Consider the following 27,309-nt stretch of genomic DNA (forward strand, 5'->3'; position numbering starts at 1 on the left):
ACAATCCCTGCAGCATGAAAGTTATATGCACCTAAGCAGATCAAAATGCCTATGCATTCTGCTTTAGTTATACCAGTTATTTCTGGAGAGATAGATAAGCTATCCCACCTATCAGCCTTAGTGAGAATCCTACAATGCTTTACAGAACAGCATATGCATATTTATAATTAGACATGTTAATCCTTACTATAAGGCTGGAAACCATGTTACAAAAGAAAATATTCTTGGAGTCCCACTTTAGCAACCCATTTGGAAAATCCTTTAACTTGTCTCAGAGCTTAAAGCAGGAGGAGGAATCTATGAAGTAGCACCCAACCTCTGAGCACAGTTCTTAGCCTCTGCCCCTTCTCTGAACCTCACTTTCCAAGACACTCCTGGATCCCACACCTCATTCCTTTCTTTATTTCAGCACAAATGAAGCATTTCTCTTCAACAGACAACAGATTTAACAAATAGTGACTGTTTGCTCTTCACCTCACAGTCAGGGTCTGGGGAAAATAAGCCAGGTAGTAGTTATTTGGCATAAAACAGGTTTGTTTTGGAGCCCATCTGCCTGTATATTCTCTTGTTTCAAGATTACAACACATGTTTCAAACACCATTACAGTGGAAGATGCCCTATTTAGATGCATCTACTACTATCAACCCAAGCTAAAATCTAAAGTAGCGGAAATATGTTTGAACCAGTGGAGCCACCAGAGTGGATTCTTTGAGCATTTCCAAGGTATAAAAAAAAAAGAAAGAAAGAAAAAAAAGCAAGAATCCATTAGAATAGAAAGCTTTTATCTGTTCTAGTCAGTATAATATAAAGCATAAGCTACTTTTCCTTTGAAACTGACCTTTTAGAAGGACTCTTTAGAGGTTGAAGCTCTCTCTTAAAGAGAAAAAGGATTCACTAACACAGGGTTGCTAATTAAACACTGCTGACTGGCATACATAAACAGGCTACCACCATTACTCATATTGCTAAAACCATTCAAATTTCTCTGATTAGAATAGTTAAAACCAGAATTTTCTCACCTATGTACAAATTTTATTATTCTGTTTTACTCAAAAGAAGAAAGAGAAATATTCTCCCTTTTTCTGACAAAATTTTAAATAGCTGAAAAAAAAAAAGAATAGCACTTTTTATGATTTTTATTAATTTTTAGTATTCAAAACTATTATCCAATCTGGACTGTCATTTGGTGAATTTCAATATCTGTTGATAATTATCTTTTAGGACTACTCATCCAAGCACATAATTATAAATCATAATTATAAATAGGAAAGCCTGGAATGCAGTTCAGATTTACAAGTGAATACAAAGCACTTCCATGATGACTGAAAAGCAACATGGATTCAGGGTAGAGAATACCAGTAGATAATTTACTCTCACAATGATATACAAATCTTTATCAGGACAGTCCAGTAAAATGGACAGTCTAGAGGAAAGATCAGAAAAAGGTGATTATACTTATAGAAGAGGCTCGTGCTGGTAATTCTCTAAGTTCTTTCACATGCATTTCTTAATTAATATAAAATTTTTCTATGAAATTCAGATTATTCTGAAATTTCATCATCACTGTAATGCATTCAAATCATCTGATTTTGAAGAGAATTCCCATAGGAGTATAATACGTCTGTTGCAATTTCCCAACAGCATGTTCTGAAAGTCCCCAAAACAGTGAATTACAGTAATCAACCCTTGAGATGACAGAAGAATTAATCAGCATTTCTCTTTACTGCTGATCAAGGTCTCAGCCTGGTAGCAACACAAAGGAGTCTTTGCAACAGATGAAATACTGCCAAGTGGTAAATCTATGACCAACATGACACTTTGTGATCAGATATGTCAAATGATGCTAAAAACATCACAGAAGATAGATAATAGAAAAAGGCAGAGACTAGAAAACAAAACAAAACAAAAAATTCTGCCACATAATTCATGCTGAATGAAGAACAATGTTAGGACAAGTGTTTTTCCAAATTGACTGAACTTCAGTAAACAAAAATATAATTAAGAATGGAGTAACTTTTAAATTACTTTAACATTTGGTCACTAAAAAATGGCTTATTGTTGCTGGCAGAATTTATTATTCTTCTAACTAAAGTCAATCATTTCAAACATTTTCTTCCTACTAATCTGACACATTTGATAAGGGAACCATAAAATTTAACACTCTAATGAAACCACTTCCATCTTGTACTTCTCCGTAAATGGAGACATGCTGTTCTTTAAGTAAAACAAACAGCTCCATGAAAGCCGTGAGTCATGAGTAGTGTTTGACAAGTGAAAATGCAGATAAGCAGCTGGCTGCCCTTCAGTGACTACACTCTGAGATTACCTTCATTGAGAACACTGTACATTTTCCAGGAGAGTATCCTTGATAAAAACCAGCAATATTTATGAGAATGTGGCCTGTCTATTGGCCACTATCAATCAGCACAAATAAATTAGGATATAAAATTCTTCATTTCAATGAAAGTTGATAGACAAGAACAGGACTTCCATAAACAAGTATTCTTGCTCCTGTCAGAGGTGTGATCTAGGAGGTGTCTGTAGCAAGCCTAATACACATTAGCATAAGAAAGTTTAGCCAAAGCGAAAGAGTGACTTAATTGTTTTTATAAGAAAATATATATACATAGTGGGAAAAGACTAATACTGTTTCATATCAAGATATTTCATTGGATTAAAAGAAATTAATTTTTCATCCATGAATGCTTATATATGTGGGAATAACCGTATGCCAGCTAAAAGTTGGACATGGCACAAAAGAAAAATACTGGAACCCTAGACTGTTTGAACAGGCAACTTTCATGGTTATAACACCTGGAAATCTCGCTTGCTCTTGCTTCTTATCACCCATGGATTTTGAAATCTTTGTTGTGCAGTTGAGCTGCTTCAGGAAGCGAGAACATGTATGATACACCCAGATTACGACCACAGGTTAAGAGGAGTCTCCCAGAAAGATGGAGATGTAAATCTAAACCTCATGAGCTTGAGGAGACCGCTGGTGTCAGATAAGGTCTACCACCAAGTGAAGTGCCCTAACAACAGAAGGTAACATAAAATGGCACCAAGAACATGTCTGACTGTGTTTTAAAATATGTAGATGACAAAATTTATAAGAAAAATTTATAAGAAAAATAAGAAAAAGATGCTTAAGCATAGATAAGGACTATGTGTATCCACCTCTGCCTTGAGGATAGGGGACTCCATCTTTCATCCCCAATTTCATAAAATGCAGAGTTACACAGGCTAGAGAGGAAGACAGGAAATTTCTGTTTTCACTTTTTGTACAGTCATGCCACACTGCCCAAGGAATTACCCAGTCCGCTTCTGGAGACCTCTAACAAAGGAGACTGAAAAACCTCTCTGGACAACCTCCTTCCCAGCCTGTCTGTTTCCTTATGGATCTGTACCCCTTGTGATGTCACATAAGTCAGTTAGTTCCTTCAGTCCCACCATGCACCACTGCAAAGTGCTTGGAGCTGTCTTCTGGCTGACATCTCTACAGAGCAGACTGTAGCTCCTGTGAAGTTCCTGCAGAGCCATTTCCTACCCCCACCAGGGCCACAGGTTGTATTAGGGTTTTGTGAGCTGTCATGGAGACAGAAAACCAGAAGGATTTCTTTCTCATACTGATAGAAAAAAACAGTGGCACCTGAAGCCCTCTTCTTTCCTGCAAAAACCCTGCAGAGAAGGACTTGGGAAATCTGGTGGATAGCAATCTTGACACGAGCCAGCAGTGTGTTGTTGGCTGCCTGGAAGGCCAACCATATCCTGGGCTGCATCAGGAGTAGCCAGCAACAAGGAGAAGGAGATTGTTTGTCCCTCTTGACTCTCCCCAGCTGGACTATTGCATCAAGGCCTGGGAACTCCAGCACAAGATGTGGAGCTGTTGAAGTAGGTCCAAAGGAGGGCCATGAAGAAAGACTGAGGGAGCTGGACTTTCAGCTACAAGAGAAGGCTGTGGGGAAACCCCTTGGCAGCCTTCCAGCACGTAAGTACTTAAGAGAGCTCATAAACAGGAGAGAGAATGGCTTTTTACACAGTTTGATAGTGACTGGACAGCAGGGAGCAGTTTTAAACTAAAAAGAGAGGAGATTTAGATTAGATAATAGAAGGAAATTCTTTACTCAGAGGGCAGTGAAGCACTGGCACAAGTAGCCCAGAGAAGCTGTGGATGCCCCATGCCTGGAGGTGTTCAAGACCAGGTTGGATGGGGCCCTGGGCAGCCTGAGCTGGTGGGTGGCAATCAGCCAACAGCAGGGGTTTGGAACTAGGTGGGCTTTGAGGTCCCTTTCAATCCAAACCATTCTATGACTCAATGAGAATATGACTGATGAGTTAGTTGTAGAAATATGCTTCAAAAGTGGAAGATGGGAAAAAAATCCAAGGTTCTTCCTGAAAATCTGGGATAAAACAACATCCAACAGGTTAATATGCTAGGCAACCTAGTATCTATGGTGGAACTTAGAATCACTGAGGTCTATGACTTATCCACCTGGAAATGGACAGTGATATGTCACTTCTGAATTTGCACTGTCTTTCTTTAAAGCATCTGTGCATTGCCTCATGTGCCTGAAAACAGACTTTTAAGGACACTAATATAATTACTTATGGACAGTTTTAATACATCATCAACAGCTCTAGAAAATATAAAAATCTACTAACTATCCAATCTACTATTACTAGACATTATGCACTATATAATATCTTCTATTGAGAAATACTAGTATGACAAGAAAGAAGATCACAAAGACTTTAACAAACACACAAAACACCTGATGAGCCCCCTTTACTGAAAAAGGAACCCAGCATATCATTATTTAATTTTACTGATTTTAGCAATTCCAAGATCTTGTAAGAAGTCTTACATCACTGTAACTCCTATTCCTACATCAGAGTAACATCATAAGACCTGAGCAAAGTTTTGCCTTAAATTTTCTAATCACAGCAGCTACTTCTAAATCCAATACAGGAAGAAGTTGCCACTTCACTTAAACATGATCTTATTTACTGTCTACATGTAATTTCTTCCTTTTGCTGAACTGACAAACAAAAATAAATCCTAGGTACTGAAGTCATATCAAACAAAAATATATGCTAGGTTTTGAAATCATATTTAGAATTTATTCATTTTTCTTAAGAGAACTTAACAAAGAGGCCTACATCCAGCCACAGAACTGCCTGTTTTAATTTATAATTCCCACTGGATATTTTATCAAAAAAAAATCTTCCTAAATGCATTTAAACTTCCAGAACCTTCATAAACAAAATAGAACTGACTTCTTTAATATAATATTTTGTTTCTATGTAAAGAAAAATTGGACACAGAACCCAGTATTAAGTTCAGTGAGATGCAGTATATGGAGCTAAATGTATTCAGTAGTGTCCCAGCTCATGGGACAAAGAAACGGAGTTAGATGAGAGTGTTTCCTACAGAATATTCTTCTAGATCACCTTCTTACAATACATTTCTGTGAGGAGAATTTAATGCATATAGCTTCTCAATTTTCAGGAAAAAAAATGCAAACAAGCAACAAACTAAGTGCTGACATTGCCTAGAAGTGTTTGTCATTTCACTAACAAGGATCTAGGCTTGGGACAACAGTATAAAAGAGCAGATATTAGAAATTTTTCAAATGAAATTGTGCTGCTAGGTAATTCAGACAGCTTTCAACCACAGATGTCTTACACTAATGAAGATGGATGTTATATTAGCTGAGAGATGGGGGGAAGCTAAAACACTGCATATCAAGGAACCTGGGTCCTGCTCCTGTATGACTTTGGACTCACACTGAGGGACAATTCAATTTTTTTTCTGAATCGCTGAAGTTTGTCCTGAGCTCACACAGACAGGAACCAATAGCATGGATGCTACTGCAAGTTCAAACAATTCTCAGATGTCACATCAGAAGGAATTTCAACTTTTTCCCCAGGAGAATCAGCCAGGGTCACTCTGCTATTGACAGTGTAATTGCCACCTAGGATCGTCCAGGGGTTGTAGCTGCCCAATTCCTTGACATACCAAAGACACAGGACACGGGCAACTCCCTCCATCTCTCCCATTTTCTGTACTGCAACACTGTACTTTCTGATTTGGGTCTCTCTCTGCCTTGGTCTTGATTTGGCATTTGTCACAGAACAACAGGATTCATTTTGTGGTCCATTACATGTGACTGTCTGGCAGATGTTCTGCGGACATTGGATCCTGTGAGGCAGATGTTCTGTGAACTTCTGAACAAGACATCTGTTGTAATAATTGTAATAATCCCCAGTAACTGTATGGATTAGACTCAATGACAGAGTTGGTCTATACCTGCCTTATTTCACCTCTGTGTAACAAATTCGTGATAAATATTTTTCCCAATAATGATTTCTATCCAAACTATTAGTTGGGAAGTACTCTGAAGTCTTCACAGCCCAGAAGGCAACACTAAGGGCAATTATTCTAAACTCCATCATGCTATGAGCTTCTTGTCTTCTAAAGGCAAAACACAAGAGCACAAAATCATAGGGGGTGGAAGAGACTTCTGGAAATCAAGTCCAATCCTCTGCTAAAGTAGGTTCCCTACAGTAGGTAGCACAGGAAAGCATTCAGCAGGTTCTGAATATCTCCAGAGAACAAGACTCCAGAACCTCTCTCTTGGCAGCCTGTTCCAGTGTCTAAATACCCTCAAAATAGACATTTTTCCTCATGTCAGTATGGAGCTTCCTATGTTCTAGCTTGTGCCCACTGCCCCTTGCTCTGTTGCTGTTCACTGCTGAAAAGATTCTGGCCTCATCCATTTGGCCCCATCCATTAGATATTTATAAATGAGCATTGATAAGGTCCCCTCTCAGTCCTCTGTGCTGCAGGCTGAACAGTTCTAGGTATCTCAGCCTTTCCTCATAAGGAAACACCATTAGTCACTTGCACTAAACGCTGTCCTGGAGCTTCAAGGTAAGAATAACTGGTAATAATAGATTTACAGTGAGACTGAAAATTGGGAAGGCAATCTAATTCTGTCTTTACATTCAAGTTTAGGGTTGTAGAGAAATTCAATAGAGACTTTCCACTTACCACTTGATGGACACTGGAGCGACAAATATTCCAGTCTGCTTCCAGTGATGGAATGGAAATAATACATCCTAATTTGTAGCAAATTGGTGACTAAGTCCTAGCAAGTCCACAACTACTTAGTAGCATTCATATTGAAGCATCATAATATGAATAGTAGTTGTCTCCATCTCTAGTTCTGTATGCTTAAATATTAAGTAAAACTGAGCTTCTTGGTTCTCCTATATCATTCATTTCCGCCCACTTACTAATTTTTGTATATACAAAAAAAATACCTTATTTCAAAGCACAGGAAAAATTGTTTATCCTTGCTTACTGTGTCTTTAAAATGTACATCATACACCAATTTTGTTGTATTCACTTATCTGCAGAAAATAAAGTGTCAGGAGGAAGTTTTGTTGAGTTGATGGTTTGAGATTCTTCTTGTGTTTTTCTTAACAAGACATTCTTGACTGCTACAGAAGAGCTGGATGAGCAACACTCAATAATCATTACAGTCAAAGCGAACAGTTTTGGAGATTTTCTCTCATCCTGCATGCTGGCATCAAGGTGGAACATAATCTATTTCCGACAAAAGAAAATGGAGCAGCAACTAGAGCAGCATAGTCCAAGCTTCTCTTGATTGCTCTTGTGCTGATGGTTAAAAAGCTACTGAGAACTTAAAGGGATAAGACAGTTGCTCAAGACAAGCAGTTGAGAAAAATGTCCTTACATCACCAAAGAATGTCTGTTCACCCTCAGTGTAACCTATAGTGTGTTCTATGAAAGAGCTACTGCTAATGGTAGCATAGTCTGCCATCTGAAAAGGTGTTGTACCTCTTTCACAAAGAGCAGCAACAATTCCCACGATACCAGCCATAATCTCTCTACCATAATATCTTGTTCTACCATAATATTTTTTTTCCCAGGGTGAAGTTTAATGAAAAAGGTCTCAAACTAACTAGATTTCTTATCCTACATTTTGAGGGAATATGGGGAAAGATGGAGATGCTTTCTCTCTTTCACCAATACCACCAGGGAAAAGAAAAAAGACTGACTTAATTATTAGAAAAATAATAGTAACTACACATTCTGCAGTGACCTAATTCTAGATGCTGACTTCAACTCAGAGGACTCAACTAGTGCTACCCATCAGAAAAGAAATGTCATCAAAGAGAAAGCTGATATCTCAGAATATTGATGTTGATGTGTTAGTACTTCAAAGGCAAAGTGATTGATGTATGGCTCAGGACTGTCAAAATCTAAATTCTTCAAAGACACAAAGACAAAGAGAAGATCAGTCTTGTTAAAAATGAATTAGCTAGGGAGAATCAGCCGCAGTGAGAAATAAATGAGAATGCTCTCTTGCCCTGCCCACTAGATAGCTATCTTCACCTGTTTGTTGTCAAAACTATTTTTAGACTGAATTGTCAGTCTCCACATCTAACGTGAGTCAGGACATGGGACAGGACACCCCATGACCATGGAATGGATGTAGGCAATGGAGCTCCAGTCACCAGCAATACTTCAGAGAGTAGAAATGATTTTATGTGAGGCTAGTTGCTTCTATCATTCCTCAAGAATTTTTTCTTCAGGAATTACTCAGCTCTATTCTGTGAAATATATGCTGATTTCAGTTCTCTGAGACTGATTCTGTCAAAACCCTTTGAAACTATTATGTTGTTTAAAAAGAATATAACCTCACTGCACAACTGTACTTAGGTATATCTGACTTGCCTGCCACAACTCAATGCCAATTCTTCTGCTCAGATATTTACAGGCAATATATTCCCTACCAGTGGCCACAGTACTTTTATTTATCATTATCCACAACATTATTCCTCCATCTTTTTAAGTAATATAAAAAAGCCAGAGGTCATAAGAAGATGCTATTCTCAGCAGCTTTGTTTCTTAGTAGGACATCTTGCTCACATAAATTTAACATCACTATCTCTGTCCTTTCCATGACCCAACACAGTATTGTCTCTTGTAGGGAAGAGCAAGGAACATCAGGGGTCAGAATATGAAGAAGCTGATAAGACCAGGTCTTACTGTTCCGTGTGTTACACAAACATACAGAAAATGACAGATGTTGTCGCATGTGAGAAATAACCCTTACAGTAGTAAGAGGCACAGATAAGCATAGAAAAGCAACTTCTTTTTTGTACTAGTTTAATTTATCTGCAACTTCAAAACTATTGATCAGCCATGAGAAAATTCAGAAAAAATTAAAAAAAAAAAAATCAGGTTTATTTCATCATAGAGGCAATGAGAGCATCAATTACCTTGACCTGGAACTTTTCTATATGAACATAGATAGCAAAATTGTCTAAGCAGTTTTTGAAAGACTAAAAAGAAAAAAGCCAATAAATACTAGAAACCCATTGTTTAAAATAAGTTATTGTCATCAACACAATGATAAACAGCAATTGATAACAAGTTGTCTATTTTGATATTTAATTGCTATTAATCAATTTTGTTACTGTCTGTCCCAAGACATGTTAGCAAAAGCATTGAATTTCCTTATCCTGGGATCATTGGGTCTGTCATATTTGGGATTTTTTTTAATTTATTTATCCTTAAACAGGTTGCCACTTTGTACTTGAGAAGTGATAATCATATTCCATAAGGCTGCATTCCTTCACTCCAAGTGAAGAAATGAGGTTTCCCATGAAGCACACCAAAATTAATAGACATATTGCCTTCACAGAGTAATGTGGAAAAGCAGTGCTTAAATGTTTACAATAATTCCCTTTTGACTATCTTTATATTTTCCTCAGGTATCATCCTTTTCCAGCGCACTGACAAGCAACGAGAAAAGATAAGCATCTGAAAACACAAGCTGAGTGGAATTAAAAGGAGTAAATAGTGCACTCGCTAGGAAGTAATTAAAAGCCATGAAGCAGGAAGAAGGCTGGAGGTGCCTAAAAGGCATTATAATTAAAACCTAATGCATGTTAACTGTGAGTGGAGCATTGAAGTCATTGACATTAATGACAAAACTCCCACTGAATTCAATAGGGATGGGATTTTACTCCACAAGTGCTCAACAAGAAGGTCAGTTCAGCTTCAGAGAGATTGATTAGAGGTTTGAGAATAAAAAGAAACGTTGCTGAAAATGGGAACTGGTGATTTATACAGGCAGCAATACATATAGTTTTGAAATATCCACAAGAGAAATGAAGAGAGAAATGAAGACCAAATGAGTTAATTCTTGGGAAAGGGAGAGGATAAATTATTTTAAAAACATGATGAGAGAAAAGAGAGAAGAAAAAAAAAAGAAAAAAAAAAAAAAAAAGATCACTGAAAAGGACAGAATTAAGATAAATCCTGAATATGGAACAACTTTATCCCAGCTAATAGCTAGGAAAAAAAAAAGCAACAAAGTATTTAAAAAGCAGTGATAACTTTGTAGAGCATAGCTATTGATAAAAAGCATAGTGGGAATACTTGGAAAATCTGAACTGTTTCAGATAGCACATCGTTTATTTGAACATGAATCAGAAATGAATTAAAAAATAAAAAGAATATATCATTAAGTATAACTAATCTCCAGAGCCCATTTAAGTAATGGAGTTGTCCTTCAGAAAAAGGCTTTTCCACTGGCTTTAGCACCATGTTGTCAAATGTTGATAATATAATTTGTGTTTGCCTAGATGTATTTAATGAATGTAGATTTTAAAATATAATATTATGCCTGATATCAGCACTATGTTGTAACAAACATACCATCAAATGTCCTACCTTTTTAGGGAATTTAGCAAGCTAACAAATTCTGAATGGAAAACCGCTTAATTTGATAAAAGGAAGAACAATTCATACTTGATACACTGCATACAAACAACAAAAGAAGAATGTGCAATAGTTCTGATGTACCGTTTAAGTATTAGGAATCCAGCTTTTGCAAGGGAATTCTGTTAACTATGCTGGTATATCCAAAACTCTCACATCAACAGACAGCACGCAAAGGACAGAAAGGAAATATTGGGAATGGATTACCCTATTCAGTGCTGTTATTCTCCTTATCTGCAGAGGGCTCTCCCTGTCTTCCCAGTAGAATACTCTTAACACCGACTACTGATTCATGGAAAGTTATGAGGTGGTATTGTGAGTATGTAATTTGCAAAAGGGATACAAGAAGACTGAAAAACTGTGTGAACTCAATTATTTTTTAAAATGTCAGAAAGCAGATCTCCTAAAACGCCACACAACCTTTCATTATCTGATCCTGCAAGTCAGCTACTAAAAAAGTGAGCTTTTAATTACTTATTTCATTTATCTGTGTGACACAAAAAGGAACACAGAGCGAACTGAGAGAGCATGGCAACACTGAGTTCTTAAGCAGTGACTTCAGAAAGTCCTGCTAAGAGTTTTCAGCTCAGATGAGATTTCAACATAACCAGAAGAAGGATGGAGGAAAGATCTTCTGAACCATAAAAAGCACTGTCCCCTCACTGTTTGCTCAATGACAGTGTCCAAGAAGTAGTAGGTCCTACATCCCAGGCACTGGAATATTTCAAATACTACTTCTATCACTTCTCTCAATGCCTTCTTTACATCTGCCTTTAATGGGCAGACCAGTAATCCTCAGGGCACTTTACACCCTGATCTGAAAGTCTGGTATGGAACACAAAATACAACCCCCAGTGATTCAGATGGAGACAGCTAAAGAGCAGCTGCACCACCTTGACTGCCACAAGTCCATGTACTGGACAGGCTCCACCCTCAGGTGCTGAGGGAGCTGGCGGGGGTGATTGCTGAGCCACTCTCTGTCATCTACCAGCGCTCCTGGTTAACTAGAGAGGTCCTGGAGAATTGGAGGCTTGCTGATGTGACTCCTATCTACAAGAACTGCCAGGGAGGTGGTGGAGTCACCATCCCTGGCAGTGTTCAAGAGGAGTCTGGATGAGGAGCTACAAGGTATGGTTTAGTGGCTTGTGGTAGCTGCAGCAATGGGACGACGGTTGGACTAGATGATCTTGTGAGTCCTTTCCAACCCTGTGATTCTATGATTCTATCACTTATGGTTCTTGAAGGTCTGGTTACCCTGGCACTGTGTGAAAAGACATTTCCGACTGCCATTGTCTGTAGACTTAATCATGAAGCATCCTCTTGAGACACTACTGTTAATCTGCTGTGTATTGCAAAGGCTTAAAGAAAATATTCTCCTGAGACACGTGTACTAGTCCCTCCCTAGACTATGTGGTTTATCCTTACAGCCAAACAAACACTCCCAGGTGACCTGCTACATATTCTCACATGCATTCTTCAGTGAGCTCTGTTTTTCTTTCTTCTCCAAATCCATGCACAGTACACAAAGTGCAAATAGGACAATCTTAAGCTTACAAAAAGTAAGCATAACTTATTTATTCCTGACTGTAGTTCAAAAAGACACAAGAAAAAGACAACCCACCCAGCAGTTGTCCTATTTTACTCCAACCTACATCATCTACTCACTGATTCACATGTAAATTTCCAGTCATTTTTAGCACAGCACAGTTATTTTTATGTACCAGGTCATCCTAATCAGATAACTGATGCCCTTACCTGCAAATTTTAGGAGGCAGAGATCTTCTCAAGCACTATGAAGAACTGAGACTTACACTATTAACAAAAAAATTCCGCTACTAAATGATAAATAAACAGCATCTTTTTAAATAAGAAGTCATTTGGTTTCTGCTCCTTTGCAGAAGGGATATTCATATTTTTTTACTAGAATCTCACTTTTTTGTTGTTCTTGCAAACTACATCCCATAAAGTGCATTATTTTAGAGCTGTGAAAATCAGACATAAATCATTTGTGTCTCACATGTCACGTTTAAGGAGTTATTTAAGGGGTTTTCTACTCTAGTATGACTACATAATTGAAAAGTGAGTGCTAAAAATATTTAAACATGAGGCTCAGTGGTTTAAAATGAATAGTGCCACAGTGAAAATAGATTCCTTGAGAGAATTAACTAATCATTAATAACTTGAATTGACAAAGGCAGCACTAATCAAGTTATGGCTTTGTAATTCTTATAAAAATGGGTGGAAGGGGAGAGCAAACTAATGAAGTGAGAATAATTTCTGCAAAATAATAGTAATGAATCTATAGCACATTGACTCATTACAGAATTTAATACTCTTATTTCAGCATTTCCTTTCCAGGTCAGGGGAAATGCAAGTCACTAAAGACAGGCTGATCAGGGAAAAGATAATGCTGTTGATTACTGACAGCCCCTACATCATGTGAGGCACTACCAGCAAAGAGATCAGTATTATATTAGAAAAGAGGATCAATGATCTGAAATATTCTAACAAGAATGAATGACCCATTTACAAATGTACATGCTATGTTGAACACTATTTCTTTGAAAACTATTTTTTTAACTTCAGTGCCTGGTTATGAGGACCATGCTGAATTAAACATTAACCTTATATATTTCCATTCAGAAAAGGTACAGTACTTGAATCTGACCACCAAAGCTAACAACAGTGTCATACAATTCCAGTGGGGACAAAACCAACCTCTGCCAGGTTGAAATGTGTATGTACTGCAAAGCACATGCACAGAAACCCTTTGGCTTCAGAAAGGTATCAAAACTATTGTGCATGCATAAACTGACCAGACAGTACAGGCCCAGAAGACCTTCCAGAAGTGTCAAAATTAAAATGCATGGCTGTACAATACAGCGTACATGTTCAGATGCTCTAAATACGACCGTTTCTATGTCCAGAGTCCCAGAGGAGACATCTACGAATTGCTTATGTACAGCAGCTGGATCAGGGGCATCTGGCTAGCGTTATCAGATGTCCCTAAATCCCAAACACATTTATAAAGTATTCAGAATGTGCCCAGACAAGGCTTCCAAAGAATACGTCAAAGAAAATCCAGATACATTTACGCCTTCACCCACCATGAGAACATGTCTGAACTAACTTTGCCAACATCCACAACTCCTAGAGTTTTTTTTCTGAAGTGATAATGGGTAAAATACCATTACCTACGTACTGCACATACACACAGTGAGAGTTCAAATTACTTCATGAACCTCCTAGCCAGCTTCAATTTAAAGTGTTCACCTAAAAACTTCATTTAGACACTGCAGCTGCTTCAATCAGTGGGAGTCTTTGGCTGGCTCTAAGCTCTGGTCAGGTGAGAAAGCAAGAAATGGAGTCTGTAAAGGCTTCTTTTTTTCTGTTTGTTGGGTTTTCTTTTAAGTCTATTTTTGTGCGAGTAAAGGCAGTTCCATTTATATTCCTTGAAATAAATCTTATTTGACACAGTTATTCTATGTGACTTCTGCAAGGCAGACTTTTTTGCCAGGAATAAAAGCTGTGATCATTATAAAATGGTGAGAAAATTCGATGTCATATAAAAGGAACGGTTATTTCATATGTGGGCGCAAAGAGAGCGCACACACACACAGAGTAAGATCACGCAAATGTATAAAGCATCACGGACTTGGAGCTAAATTAGTTACACTAGCTGAGGATGCTTTCTAACACCACTGCTACATATTTTCTGGAGGTGGGGCTGAGATAAAGCACCAGTACAAGTTAATCAGAACTCGCTATTTTTCCTTCTCAACAACAAGCCTGATAATTCAATTTACGTGAGCCTACAGCTAATTTAAAAGATCACTGTAATGCCAATTTTGCTAATGTTTTTCTTTCTAGACTTAAGCAGCTCAGGCTGTTTCCCCTAATTTTTTTTTTCTTATACACTGCTGTTTTCAATTTGAAGTTATTTTCTTCTTTGTACAAAAATCACTACTTGACTGAAGATCCTCCAGTTGACGTATTCTGGCTCTTTTATGCATTTCCTCCATATCATTTCAGATAATACGTAGGCTTTCACACAGAAAGATCTCTGCTGCAGCACTGCTTGGCTTACTGTTAAAGCACCTTCCTTGTACTATGGCTGTATTTGAACACTAGCAGAAGGGCTCACTCCATAAGAAGTCATTTCTGCAACTGTAGGCTTCCAGGAACTCCCTGGTGCTGTGGCTGCAGAGCTTTGTGTGATCAGAGAGAAGAAAACACACATCACTGCATAGTGGCCATGGACCCACATTTTGCTCTGCTTCCTACCTCAGCAATCCCTGATGCTGCCTCCAGGCCAAGCTGCTGGGGATGTGCCTCCACAGCACCCCAAACACTCTGATGGCAGGTGGGCTTTTCTCTAGCTGGCTTTGGGGGCAAACATCTATCAGCTAGCAAAGATCATATTTATAAACAAAGAAAAAAGAGCAAGGGACTGGTAGCTGCAATGTTTTTCTCTCCTCACTGACACATCAGTTCTGAACATTGCCAAACAAAGGGAGTTTTGACTAAACATTCATCTCTCACTTTCTCCCTCTAGTAAAAATTAACATGCACAGGATCACTCAGATGAAGAACGGCATGAAAGGAGCTAAAAATGAAAGAGCAAGATGAAGAGACAAAATACTCATTAAGGATTAAAAAAAACAGCTCTGAAGGAGTGGCTTTACACACTGCCAAACAGTTTTTATTTAGATAGGCTATTGCGTCCTGCCCCCACTATATACAGTCACACAAGGTTGAAGCTAGAATAAATCTCAACTCTATAAAAATTTACTGACAACACAGACTGTGAGAGAAGAGCTCATTTACCCTCATCCTGCAGTTCTTCCCTTCCTGCAAAATTCAGCAGTTCATTGCTGCATAAAACAGCTAAACATCTGCTGGGACTTCTCCAACCAGTTACTTTTTTGGAGACACAGAGACCACTGGCACCTCAAGGAAAGCTTCCTTGCTGTGGTAGAGGAACCCCTCAAGAAACCAAGAAAAGCAGAGGAGACAGGGAGAGCAAGAAAGTAAAATGGCACGCACAGCTATCCAATTTTGATTTTCCAAAATGAATGTTGGGAAAAAAAGGGCCAGATTCACAAGCAGTAACAAGCTCCACACTGTGACAAGATGGAGTTCAAGCAGCAGCTGTTCCTGAGCTGCACTGAGAAGGAGCACCGCATCCCCCTCAACCACCACTGCCCCTTGCAGGCCCATGATACACAGATGGCACAGTAATCCCACTTGCTTTCTGGCTCATGATGATTTCAGATACAGACGCAACAAGTGCTGCTCTAGACTTCTGTTCTTGCCAAGGGGATAATTTTCACTCAAGCAAGTAACTCAGTACTTAACTTGTGCCTAAAGTTTCAGAATTCAGTCTAAGCTACCAAAGCCACACCACTGCTTGCCTTCCTACCTTTTGTTGGCATGAGGAACATTTTCACTCATTAAGGCTGCTGAAGTCTTAGAAAAGGTGATGAACCTAAATATAGTGGTCCAGAATGCTTTAGGTTCAGCTAACCCTGCCTTGGTCTAGGAAAAAAGTATTTGACTTTTAAAAGTCAAACCCTGTTCTCTAATTCTGTTTGCTAAAAAACTGTCAACCATTTTCTCCCTCTCATTCTCCCCCAAGTAACAGAGTATCTTCAAACCTACTTATAAATTAGAAGCTAAATCCCTTCAGTGCTAGAAAGACTTGGAGCAGTTGCCTTTCTATGAAAAAGGAAATTCAAAAATTAGACATGTTAGATCAACCAAGCTGAACAGATCCTGTGGAAAACATGACACATACTGAACTGTTGACAGAAGCCAAAGCTGTGAATTCATCACAGACTTGGTGGTACATCCACCTCCACAGTCCCTGGAGTACCATGCAGTCTTGTGACACCAAAGTGACTGACAGCAGGTTGAATTGGGCAGAGGAGATTAAGCAGGATGTACAGTATCTATCCAGTGCCAAACACAAACTGCTGACACCAAGAAAACCTAACACAACCTCAGGCACTATCTGCACACTGCTCATACCACACACTGAGGAATGATGAAAACAGACCTCTCCCAGTGGTGATATAGAAGATGATACAAAGTGAACACAATAAGGTATCTGGTGGGGCAAATTGAACCACAGGGAAGGGGCCCAAGCTGTCAAAGACCTTCCACAAAAAAATTGTGCTGGATATGTGAGACTCCATTTACAGGCAGCCCCACAATATCCTGTTCACCTCCCCAGGAAGGGATGGGAAGAAATCTCAACCGCTAGATGTCCCTTCCATGCACCTTACTAGCAAATGATGTTCTGGTACATGCCAAAAATACCAGCACGCTGTGTTTCCATGCCACTGGCTTGGTGGTTTGATCACTGCTCTGACTGTTCTGACAGGGTGAAAAAGAGGCAGTGAAAAAAATGTCAGTTACATTTTATCTGGAGAATTATTTGACAAGTTTTATGGAGCACTGTGAAGATCTCCCTGGTGTAGGACTGCGACATCCACTGAACTGGAAGGAGGCCAAAGGGCAGAAATCAGAAGAGCTGTAAAAGTTTCAAGTGGAAATATCTTTGGGCAAGAGACTTTTTGCAGTTTATACCCATTCTTGATCTCAAGTGTTCAAAATACCTTCCTCAGTACTAAGGATAAGCACAGACTCACCTTCAGTGTTGGACATTTCATATAGTAAACTTTTTAACACCCTGTGATAACTTTTCTAAGCAGTAAAAAATTAACCCTTTTTTCTTTTTTCTTTTTTCTTTTTTTTTTCTTTTTTTTTTTTACTTCTTCTTAACATAATTCTGCCAATAAAGTTCCACAAAAAAAAGGTTGCATTAAAGAACCCAAGTAAGCACTGATTTTTCCTTGGAAGATTGAAGAGTTTTTGCTCCTAACCCCACTAGCTTCTGCCTCACATCCCCAAAACCCCACTGTTTGGTAGAAGAAAGAGTTTCTCTCAGACCAGACATGGTGCCAAGGCAGACAGAACTGAATATCTCCTGTGGGCCTTTGTGTCCCTGAGAACTAGAGCGGTCCAATGCCCCACACTCAAAGCAGCCACTGTGTATCTATTTCAGGAAATTAAACAGGAGCAAAGCATGGTTCAAGGGGTGTCCCACAACCACTGATGGTGCTTCAGCATTGGCACGGATCCTATCACGGTTTTGTCCTTCATGAGCCAGCAGTCTCTTAGGCAATATTCAGGCCAATTGTGGTCCCAATAGGAAAGATTCCTGTTTAATGGGAAAGGATGAGTTTATCCACATCACTTGACTTCTGCCCCAAACCCATCCTATTTATTACCACATACACAACAAACATATAACATGCTGTTTGAGTCCTGGGCTGATCAAGCCTAATCTCTATCACACCAAGTGTCTTGGGAACATGTTGCCCCATACACACAGGGTGATCTTAGATAACCACCCCTGTTCCCACCATGGCTGCACCTTAGTTCTGCACAGTTCTCCTTCTAACAAGCTTCAAAGAAGGTACCAGAAAGATATTCATCTTTTTCACCAAGTCCATTCACTCCACATAATCCAAGAAACATTAAATATATTCAAGCACTCTAGTCAGTTAGGAAGGGACTTATGTATTATGCTGAATTAAGACCTCTCAAAAATTATACTAGAATCAGATGTTCTTTGTACAATAAAGAGTATGGTAGTCCTGATGAAGGAAGACTAGCATAAACGTAAGTGGTGAATATTCCACCTAAGAAAAGGCAATTTTCAGTTTGGAAAGTCTTCTTACCTAGGCTATACCAATTTTAAGATTTTGGTCAAATTCTGCATATGCAGGTTAACAAGACTAGAGCAAAAGGAGTAAAGAAGTCAGAGACGTGTCCCTGAATGCCTTATTTTCTCCTCTCTGATTTTTGTTTTGTCTTTTTCTTGTTTTAAAAGGCCTGAAGAACAGCATTAAAGGGGAAGATTACAAAGTCTGTAAGTGTCATTAGATGAGAAGCCACAACATATCATACAAAAACCAGAATTGAAGAGGAAAAGATTTCTATCATTTAAGACCTTGGTCTTGCCAAAAGCAAATGTAGATGAATGCAGACTGACAAGCCCTGGAACAAAGAACCAAACTGACAGACTATCAGCTAAAAGAAAGATTCTCCAGCACAAAAAGAGATTGGAAGTTATTACAGAAAAATCCTTTAAAGCCTTTAGCCAAGTAGTAAAGAAAGCAAACAAGAAGTTAGGTACTATTGCTAAAGGAATATAAATCAAAGCTGTTGATATTATCACTATAATAACACAGTAGCTAAACTTGCAGAGGAAATACATGGTACATGCACTAAAGGGAAAATATAGGTTATTTTTTGGCAGGCTGAGCAAAGAGTTATGGAATACAATGACAAGTCTGGAATCAAACTAGAAGTCGGAGGCAACATCTGAGGTCTTTCAGTCAGTTTGATTATTTAGAAGAAAGATCATCTGAATCATTACTAATCAGTTGGAATGGTTTTAACCTCCATTTAAAATTTAGGCATGCTCAGCTTAGCACCATCATCAGAGAATGATAAAACAGAAATTTGACAGTGAGAATCCCCAAGGACTCTGCAAGGCGGTCACAACTACTTCTAAGGTTCATTGTAACTGAGACACTAAGAAACATCACTAATGACAAAACAACCAACACAGAACAGGTGTGTAGAACAGACTGGCTACAAATGAGTTTTCCCTCCCACAAAACTGCATCTTTTTTTAATAATTACTGTTCTCCTCCATCAAATCAAGGAAAATGAAGAAAATATACCTCTTTTTCCCTCAGACACAACATGCAGTGCTCTCCAGCCATAATTACTGCAGGTAGCAAGCAATCCACTCTGAAATTACTGGATTTTACCTTATTGCCTTTGTTAAGCTCACTGCAGGTCACTGAAGATCTAATTTTTGTCTACTAAGGCTCCACATACATAGGAAATACCCATTAAAAAATATTATCATTTTTTAATGGGTTAAAAAATGATACACACCCATTAAAAAATAATATATCATACTTATGAGCTACTTATACTATTGTCTATTCTAATGACATCTAACATGAAAGTACTGAACTTTCCTGCAGTTAAGAAAGCTTGCACTGAATGTTCTTAGTTCTGGTTTTTATAGGTTTTATACTTGCCATGTACAGCTGTGATGGTCTAATTTATTTTAGAAAGGGAAAAAGAAAGGAAGAAAGAAAATCTGGGTTATGAGAACTTATTTTTTGACAAAACATTTAAAATAATTGTATTTCTGGAAGTCTTTGGTAGAACTGAATTGTACCATTATATTAATCACAAGTGCAATCATTCACTACATTCATTGTTATTCACCTATCACTGTTGCTTGTCAGAGGCACAAAGTTAAAAAAATAAAAGAAATGTCAAACCAAAAATCACTTGAGGAAGAAATACATATTCATAAACAGTTACTGACTTTGTTCAGGTATTACTCCTCAACTATGATCTATCCCTGATCAATTGTGGAAGACGATCTAAAATAGTGGACTCCTTCGCTGAAAATGAAACTGCCTCAGCAGCTTCAAAAGGTTCGTGCCTAGAAACTGTTGGAGGAAACACAAATCAGTTAATGCAGAGGGTTGGTAAAACACATAAAACAGGGCAAATTTTATTTTTGCTCTCAAATGTTTATAAACACCACCATGAAGTTAACTGAAGCATGAGGCGAAATGAAATCCAGAGGGGAAGAAAAATCACTACCCAATCCATGGAAAAGTATACCAGGAAGAAAATTCAAGATGAAAATCATGTAGGAAAAAAGCTCAATGATATTTTACAATCCCAGTGGCCTCCGTGTTCTTCTAAAATATTCATGACTTTATACATGGAATTCATTTCTCTGTTACAGTTTGTTGTACATCACTGTTTGATGCAGAGTTTCTGTCCGAGATTTTGCTGTCTGTTGGTGATCTTAGACTAGTAATTATTCACAACTTGGAACTGCATTTCCTATGCCAAGTCTGCCAGTGGTCTGAGAACTGGAGTGATACAGACCAGCTGGCAGACCGGTCCTTCAAGCCATGTTTTTCCCTGCATGTGATACATGGTCTATATGGTCTCTATGTGCATCCCACGAGCCCTTCTCCACATGAGATCTGGCCACCACGCAGAGGGAAAACCATGCACTCTCATCAGCATTGCCAGTATGATGTGGACAAGCTCCAGGGGCTCACTGCAGGCAGAAGGATGCAACACCACATGACAGAGGGACACAAAGGAAGGAGGAACATAGGTTGATAATGGCTATTCCAGAGAGCACTGCCATCTACATGGAGAAGTGCACTGAAAAGCCAGATATTCATTTTACATAGAACATACACATGCTTTAAGTCTATTTAAAACAAAGAGCGTCAGTGAGAAACAAGAGTCAGGAGAGGAGCTCCACCTTTTTATTGCACATACATCTCTACCATGCTGGTGACTGGGGAGGACATTGGGAGGCCTGAGCTTAACTAAAAAATATTCAACTGGCACTTTGCAATACTGAAAGCTGTGCCCAAATACATGAACTAAGACAAGCTCTGGGGCAAGTGACTTATTTTTTTTTCTAAGTTCATACAGTTTCTGGGAAAAATGGAATTGGTCTTTAACTGCAACACCACAGCACACAGGAAAACTCAAATGTCAATCACAGCACCAAGATGCAGCCATACATCTGCCTATGACTCAAGCAGGAAGTCAGCAGATTTTCAAACAAAGCCTGGCATGAAAAAGCAACTTAAAACCCTAAATCAGCTTCAGAAAAGTGCTTTCTCCCACTATTTTTAAGTAAGCAAAGCTGCAAGGAAGTGTCAAAGTTATTACAAAAACAAAACAAACAAAAAAACAAACTAAAAATGCCTTTCTCCATCTTTTATATTTAGATTTTTATTTTGTTTTTCAAATGCAGGCAACAGCCTGCTTTGCTAAGCTTAAGAGAACTGCTTCCCTATCCCAAGCTAAGTGAATAATGCCTTCCACTCAGCAAACAGAGAGATAAAACTTTCACTATCCTTGTGCTTCACAGAGTGGAGCATCCAATGAATCCAAACCACTAAAGCTGGTAAGTTTTGTTATCTTCTTCCATTAGACATGAGATGCAAATTAATCTGGCCAAGTGATTGAACGTGCCACACACATCTCCCTGCATTTTCAGGAAGTTATAATGCATTAGCAGACATGTAGCATATAACACTGCCGTGCATAGGCTGTAAGTCTTATCTGCCCATGTTTCTGCACATACTGATCTCTGCTTCTTCCACACATTTCCTGGAGGAAATATTCCCACTTGCTCAAACACAGAAGATGTGTGTTTACTGAAAGTCAAATGATGTCATGAACGGACAACAACACAGTAAGCATCATGGAAAGAAACTACAGCAGCTGAAGACATTTCCCACTTGTCAGTATTTTGTCAGCATGGACACTGAGCTTACTGACTTACACTTCCTTGCATCATTCAACAAAACCTCCAAATTGCAAGGGGGGGGGGGGGGGAATTGGAAACCCACGAGCGTAAATTCTGGTTTAATTAACTGCTAAGCCTTGTTCCCGAGGCCATCTGCACTTCGCTCCTAAGCAGCCACTGGCACTTTCCCACATGACCAGCAGCCATTAAAGCTCCACTTCCCTTCAGCATCCCTTCGTGCAAAGCAAATACATAATCTCATATAACAACACCATCTAGTGGCAAAATATATCCATTACACATAGAATTCCTTCAGGGCCATCAGGTGCATGCAGAGAGAGCAGGGCTGACAGAAAACATCTCCTCAGGCAGCCTGACCACACAAGTCTCAGGCCAACAACCAAACATATGTACAATACTTAATTTCACCTAAACACGTTCTTAACTGCAGGCATACTAATTGCTTCTAACAGATCCGATGAGCGAGTACCCTCCAAAGGACATGAATATATTGACGATGGCAACTTTTACCTACAGAGAAGAGACACAGAACCAGAGTGTAAGACATGACAAAAACACAGCGCTACCCATTACGACTATGCTGGCTGCAGCTCTGCAAAGTGTTGCCCACCACTTCTGTCTGCTGTGTAATAATATAAGAAATTCAATTTTCACCTTTTCTGAGCAGGAAAAAATGCCAGTGTTTTCCCCACAAAAACAGAAGCTGTATCCAGATGGTATCCTGAACCTACGCTGTCTGCATGAATCCACTTGCATGTGATATCTAAAAAGAGTGAAAATTAACCATGAAGGTAGAAACATTTAGCTGCAATCCCATCAGTTAAGTGTGAGTAATTAGAGACTGGAGAATAAAGGCTAGAGTGAGTCAGCAAAGCAGAAAGATGACAAATGGGAAACAGTAACAACTTGTTCTACAATACAATAAATACTGGTTACACTGACGATGCAGAGCTAAAAAGCTAGTTGACATGAAATAAAATTATTCAAAGTTAGAACCCTGTACTAATGAAATGGGACAATCTGCTCCACTTCAGTGGGCTTTGTGGGAACATTAGTTGATTGTAAACAACATATTAACAGAGTGCATATTTGTGAAGGGCAAATTAAGTCAATATTCGAGCTGTAGGAACAATTTAGCACAGAAAGCAGTGCCACGTACAATTCTGGATTGCCATCAGTTTGGCCTCTTGACTGCTTATCTCTCAAAAAGAAATATATTTGCCCCAATACTGAAACATTTCTATCATGGGAAAAACAAAAAGAAAGAAAGAGAAAAAAACCATTAAATATGCACCCCACCACCTTACACTGAGATCAGTTTGTGACAAGGTACGAAGTTCTACTTCTACAAAAACCCAGTTGTTTGAAATATGCTCTTATAAAATCAGTGATACTGTTTAAAAAAACAGGAGGGTCTTAAAGCCTTCTCCAGAGCTGTTGCTCTTCTGCAATACATACGCTCATCAAAGAATTCTGAGCACGATGTGGGTCACTCTGAAAGTAATGCATCCTATTTATTTCCACAGAAATGACGAGAGATAGAAAGAGAACAATGACACTGTTTGATAGAGAAAATTCTCAGTTACAAAATGTTTTTCAGCGTAGTCGCCACCATTAGCTAAGTGTTGCCACCAATTTTAAACAAGAGCCTGCATGGCATGCTTGTAAACATCTGCACCACTGTCAGCTGACCCGCTGTCACTGTCACCACTGCTGAAATGCACTACCCACTGCCTCACTGTGCTCACATCCACTGCCTGGTCTCCATAAATGTTCAAGCATCAATTAATGTCAATAGGTTCTATTTTTTCTACACAGAGGAATTCAGTGCCACATCTTTGCTTCAACACACTTCCATGTCAGACGTCACTGTGTCAGAGTGTCCCTCTGCTGCCGTCTGTCACATGGTAATAACATGCAATGGAACATTGGTGGGAAGGTTCAGCCTCTACTGCCATACCACAATTACCTGCCTCTGACACGGTGGGCCAACATAATGAAATGGGAGGCATTACTTTCTGAGCATTCCTTGTATATAAAGGATTTCCTTCCTCACACTCAACCCCCCCCCTAGTTATCCAACTCAGCAAGACAGATAATGTATCACAGAATCATAGAATGGCCTGGGTTGAAAAGGACCACAATGTGCAGGGTCACCAACCACCAGACCAGGCTGCCCAGAGCCACATCCAGCCTGGCCTTGAATGCCTCCAGGGATGGGGCATCCAATGTTACCATCATCCTGGAAAAAAAAAATAAAAAGGAAAAAAAATAAAATAATACCTTTAAGCAGTGGCTGCGCTTTAAAAAGAAAGATCAGCAAAAAAAAAAAAAAAAAAAAAAGCAAATTTCCAAACATGAAACATTTATTAGCCAGCAATAACAGCTTCCTATTAAAAATGGCAAATTAGCAACATCAGTGCATCCAATAATTGTTTAGAATGCTATTAAGAGTTTTGGATGTTAACAGGGGAATATGGTGACAACCTCGTATGAATAAAAAATGACTCTTAATATAATTAAGGAATTCTGGACAGAAATGCCACTGCTGTCCCAAAGTTTTCCTCTAATTTATATTTCTGCCACCTTCAAATATACATTTACATATACTACACATATATACTACCATGAGCTTCAACTTACTATTCTAAGTATTAGTTATCAGCTCAAAGACATTTTGCTTTTAAATCTATTCATAAAGCTCTTTACATGGACAACTGATATTAATTTGAAACTCAGCCTTAAGAGAATCAATATTTAGCTGGTATCTATAATTTACTCCAGGCTGTTTACATGGGGAAAACATTAGTTTCACTACACAATTTGAGGCAGGAATTGACTGTATTCTATTCTCCAAGGTTTAAAAAGCTGAGAGAATGAGGACCTGCAGACAGAATACTTGCTGGCACAAGACTGCTGAAGAAGCACACTTGCTCTGCTGAATTTGCCTGCACTCTCCTCCTCCATAAGCACAGTACATAGCAAAGAATCTACAGAGTTATAAATTGACAGTAATGATTCTTGGCTAGTGTTTTCATTCAATGAAATCCAAATCAAAGGTCAGACCTAAAAACTTATTTATATCACAGAAAGGAATTCCTTTTCATTTTCAGAGAAAAAGTAACTTTTATGGACAAAAGATTTGTCATTGAATCTTTGCTTCTATCTGCACTTAAGCTAATGCTTCATGGCATAAACTTCAGTATACAAGAACAGACTCTCATAATTGTAGTAATCATACAATAAAACTGCTTACATATAGTAGAAGCACTAGAGGTAGCATTCTGTCATAGAAAGTGGCTTTCCGTCATTCCCACCTTCATAATTCTTAAGATAAAAAGCAGAAGGGGCTAATCAGTTCCTAGAACACAAAAACAAATATTGAGCAGGAAAACATTCGTACCTTCACATCTGCAGAGATTTATTATAGAATTAGAGATAATTTCCTTGAAGAAGCATGTCTCAATATTTTAATGTCTTAAAAACTGACAAGCGAACTATCTTATGAAATTATTAAACTGTGTTAGCAGTTGAAGAAACATGGTTGGAAAAAAAAAATTGTTTTTCCTCTTCCAAGAATCCCTAACGTCTGCTGAAAAGGCAAAACAGCAGTCAAGGTTTCTGGAAGTGTGAGGGAACCGAGTGAATCAAGCAGAGAAATGCTTGCCAGCATATGCTATTCATTAACAAGGAAGACCCTGCTGGGGATCTGACCACCAGTGGCAGACCTGGCTGTAGTGACCACACAGCAGTAGGGTTCAAAATCCTACAAAGAGCAAGGACAGCTCTGGATTTCAGTTGAGCAGACGGACAGTTGTCCAGGGGACTGGAAGTTGGGATGACATAAGGCAGCGGAAAGACTCTGAGGGTAATGGTTAATGTGTCATACCCTGCCTGAAGGCCAATAAGAAATGGACTACTGCAAAGGCATATCCTGGGATCTGTCCTCCTCAACATTTTATCAGGAGGCATGGTGAGGACTCTCAGCAAGTTTGCAGATGACACCAAGCCACGAAGGGCCAGCTGATATGCCAGAGGGCTACATTGTGATTCAAAGAGATCCGTGTGGGCTGAAGAAATTATCTGACAAAAATTTTGTGAAATTCAGCACAGAGAAAATGCAAGTATGACCCCAGGGAGTGGAGTGGCATCAGCCACAGCATCAGCCCAGGATGAAGGAGACCAGCTACAGGACAGCTCTTTAAGAATCCGAGCCTTGGTGGGCAACTGGGCGCAGACTAGCTATATGCATTGGCATCCTCCTGAGCTGTATTAGGAGGGACACAGATAGCAGATAAAGGAAAGGAATCATCCACCTTTATTTGACACTTACTAGGCTTCATCTACCTGCTTCCAGTTTGGGGCATCCCAGTATAAGAAACAGATGGACAAACTGGAGTGAGTTCAGCAGACAGCCTCCAAGGAGGTTGAGTCTCAAGCGTTTATTCTGCAAGTAGAGGCTGAAGGACTAGACACTGTTTAGCCAGTAAAGGAGACAACTTTGAATATACCTAACAGCAGCCAATCGTTTTCTCCTGGGAGGTTAACAAGAAGATGGAGCCAGCTTCTCTATGGTGTGAGGGCAGGAGACACTCAGCATAAGCTGAAAGAAATTAGATTTATGGAAAAAAAAGAAATTCACCATGAGGACAGTCAGGCAGTGGAGCAGACTGCCCAGAGAGGTTGTACTGACTCCCTTCTTGGACATTTACAACATAAGACTAGGTAGAGCCCTGCACAACCCAGTCTGATTTCTCATCTAACCCTCCTTTATGCAGGAGTGGACTTCTGAGACCGCTATCCTGTTAGCCTATGATCCTAAGAGTCTAAGAGATAACCTATTTCCCTCATACCATCCTATAGAATGCAGCATGTAAGCTGGTTAAATAACTAGAAGTCTAGAAGAAAAATTCTATTAACTTGAAAGCAGACAAATGACCTTCCAAGTTAAAACTGAGGTAAATAAATGCAAAAAAGAATACACTGACAGTGTTGAAATACTTCATTTTTGGCCTTTTACATATTGCCAAGTATCCCTAATGAGGTTTTGTTGCCATTTTGAAAACAGTTG

General features: G+C 38.9%; 1 protein-coding gene across 11 annotated transcripts in view; it reads right to left on the reverse strand.

The window, feature by feature from the left end:
• The window catches only part of TAFA2 (TAFA chemokine like family member 2), a 174,375-nt gene that overhangs the window by 113,389 nt on the left and 33,677 nt on the right, over positions 1–27,309 (reverse strand). The gene's annotated exons all lie outside the window — the stretch shown is intronic.

The sequence above is a fragment of the Coturnix japonica genome, chromosome 1, assembly GCF_054131305.1.
Source record: "Coturnix japonica strain WE chromosome 1, WE-NBRP24, whole genome shotgun sequence".
Classification (NCBI taxonomy): domain Eukaryota; kingdom Metazoa; phylum Chordata; class Aves; order Galliformes; family Phasianidae; genus Coturnix; species Coturnix japonica.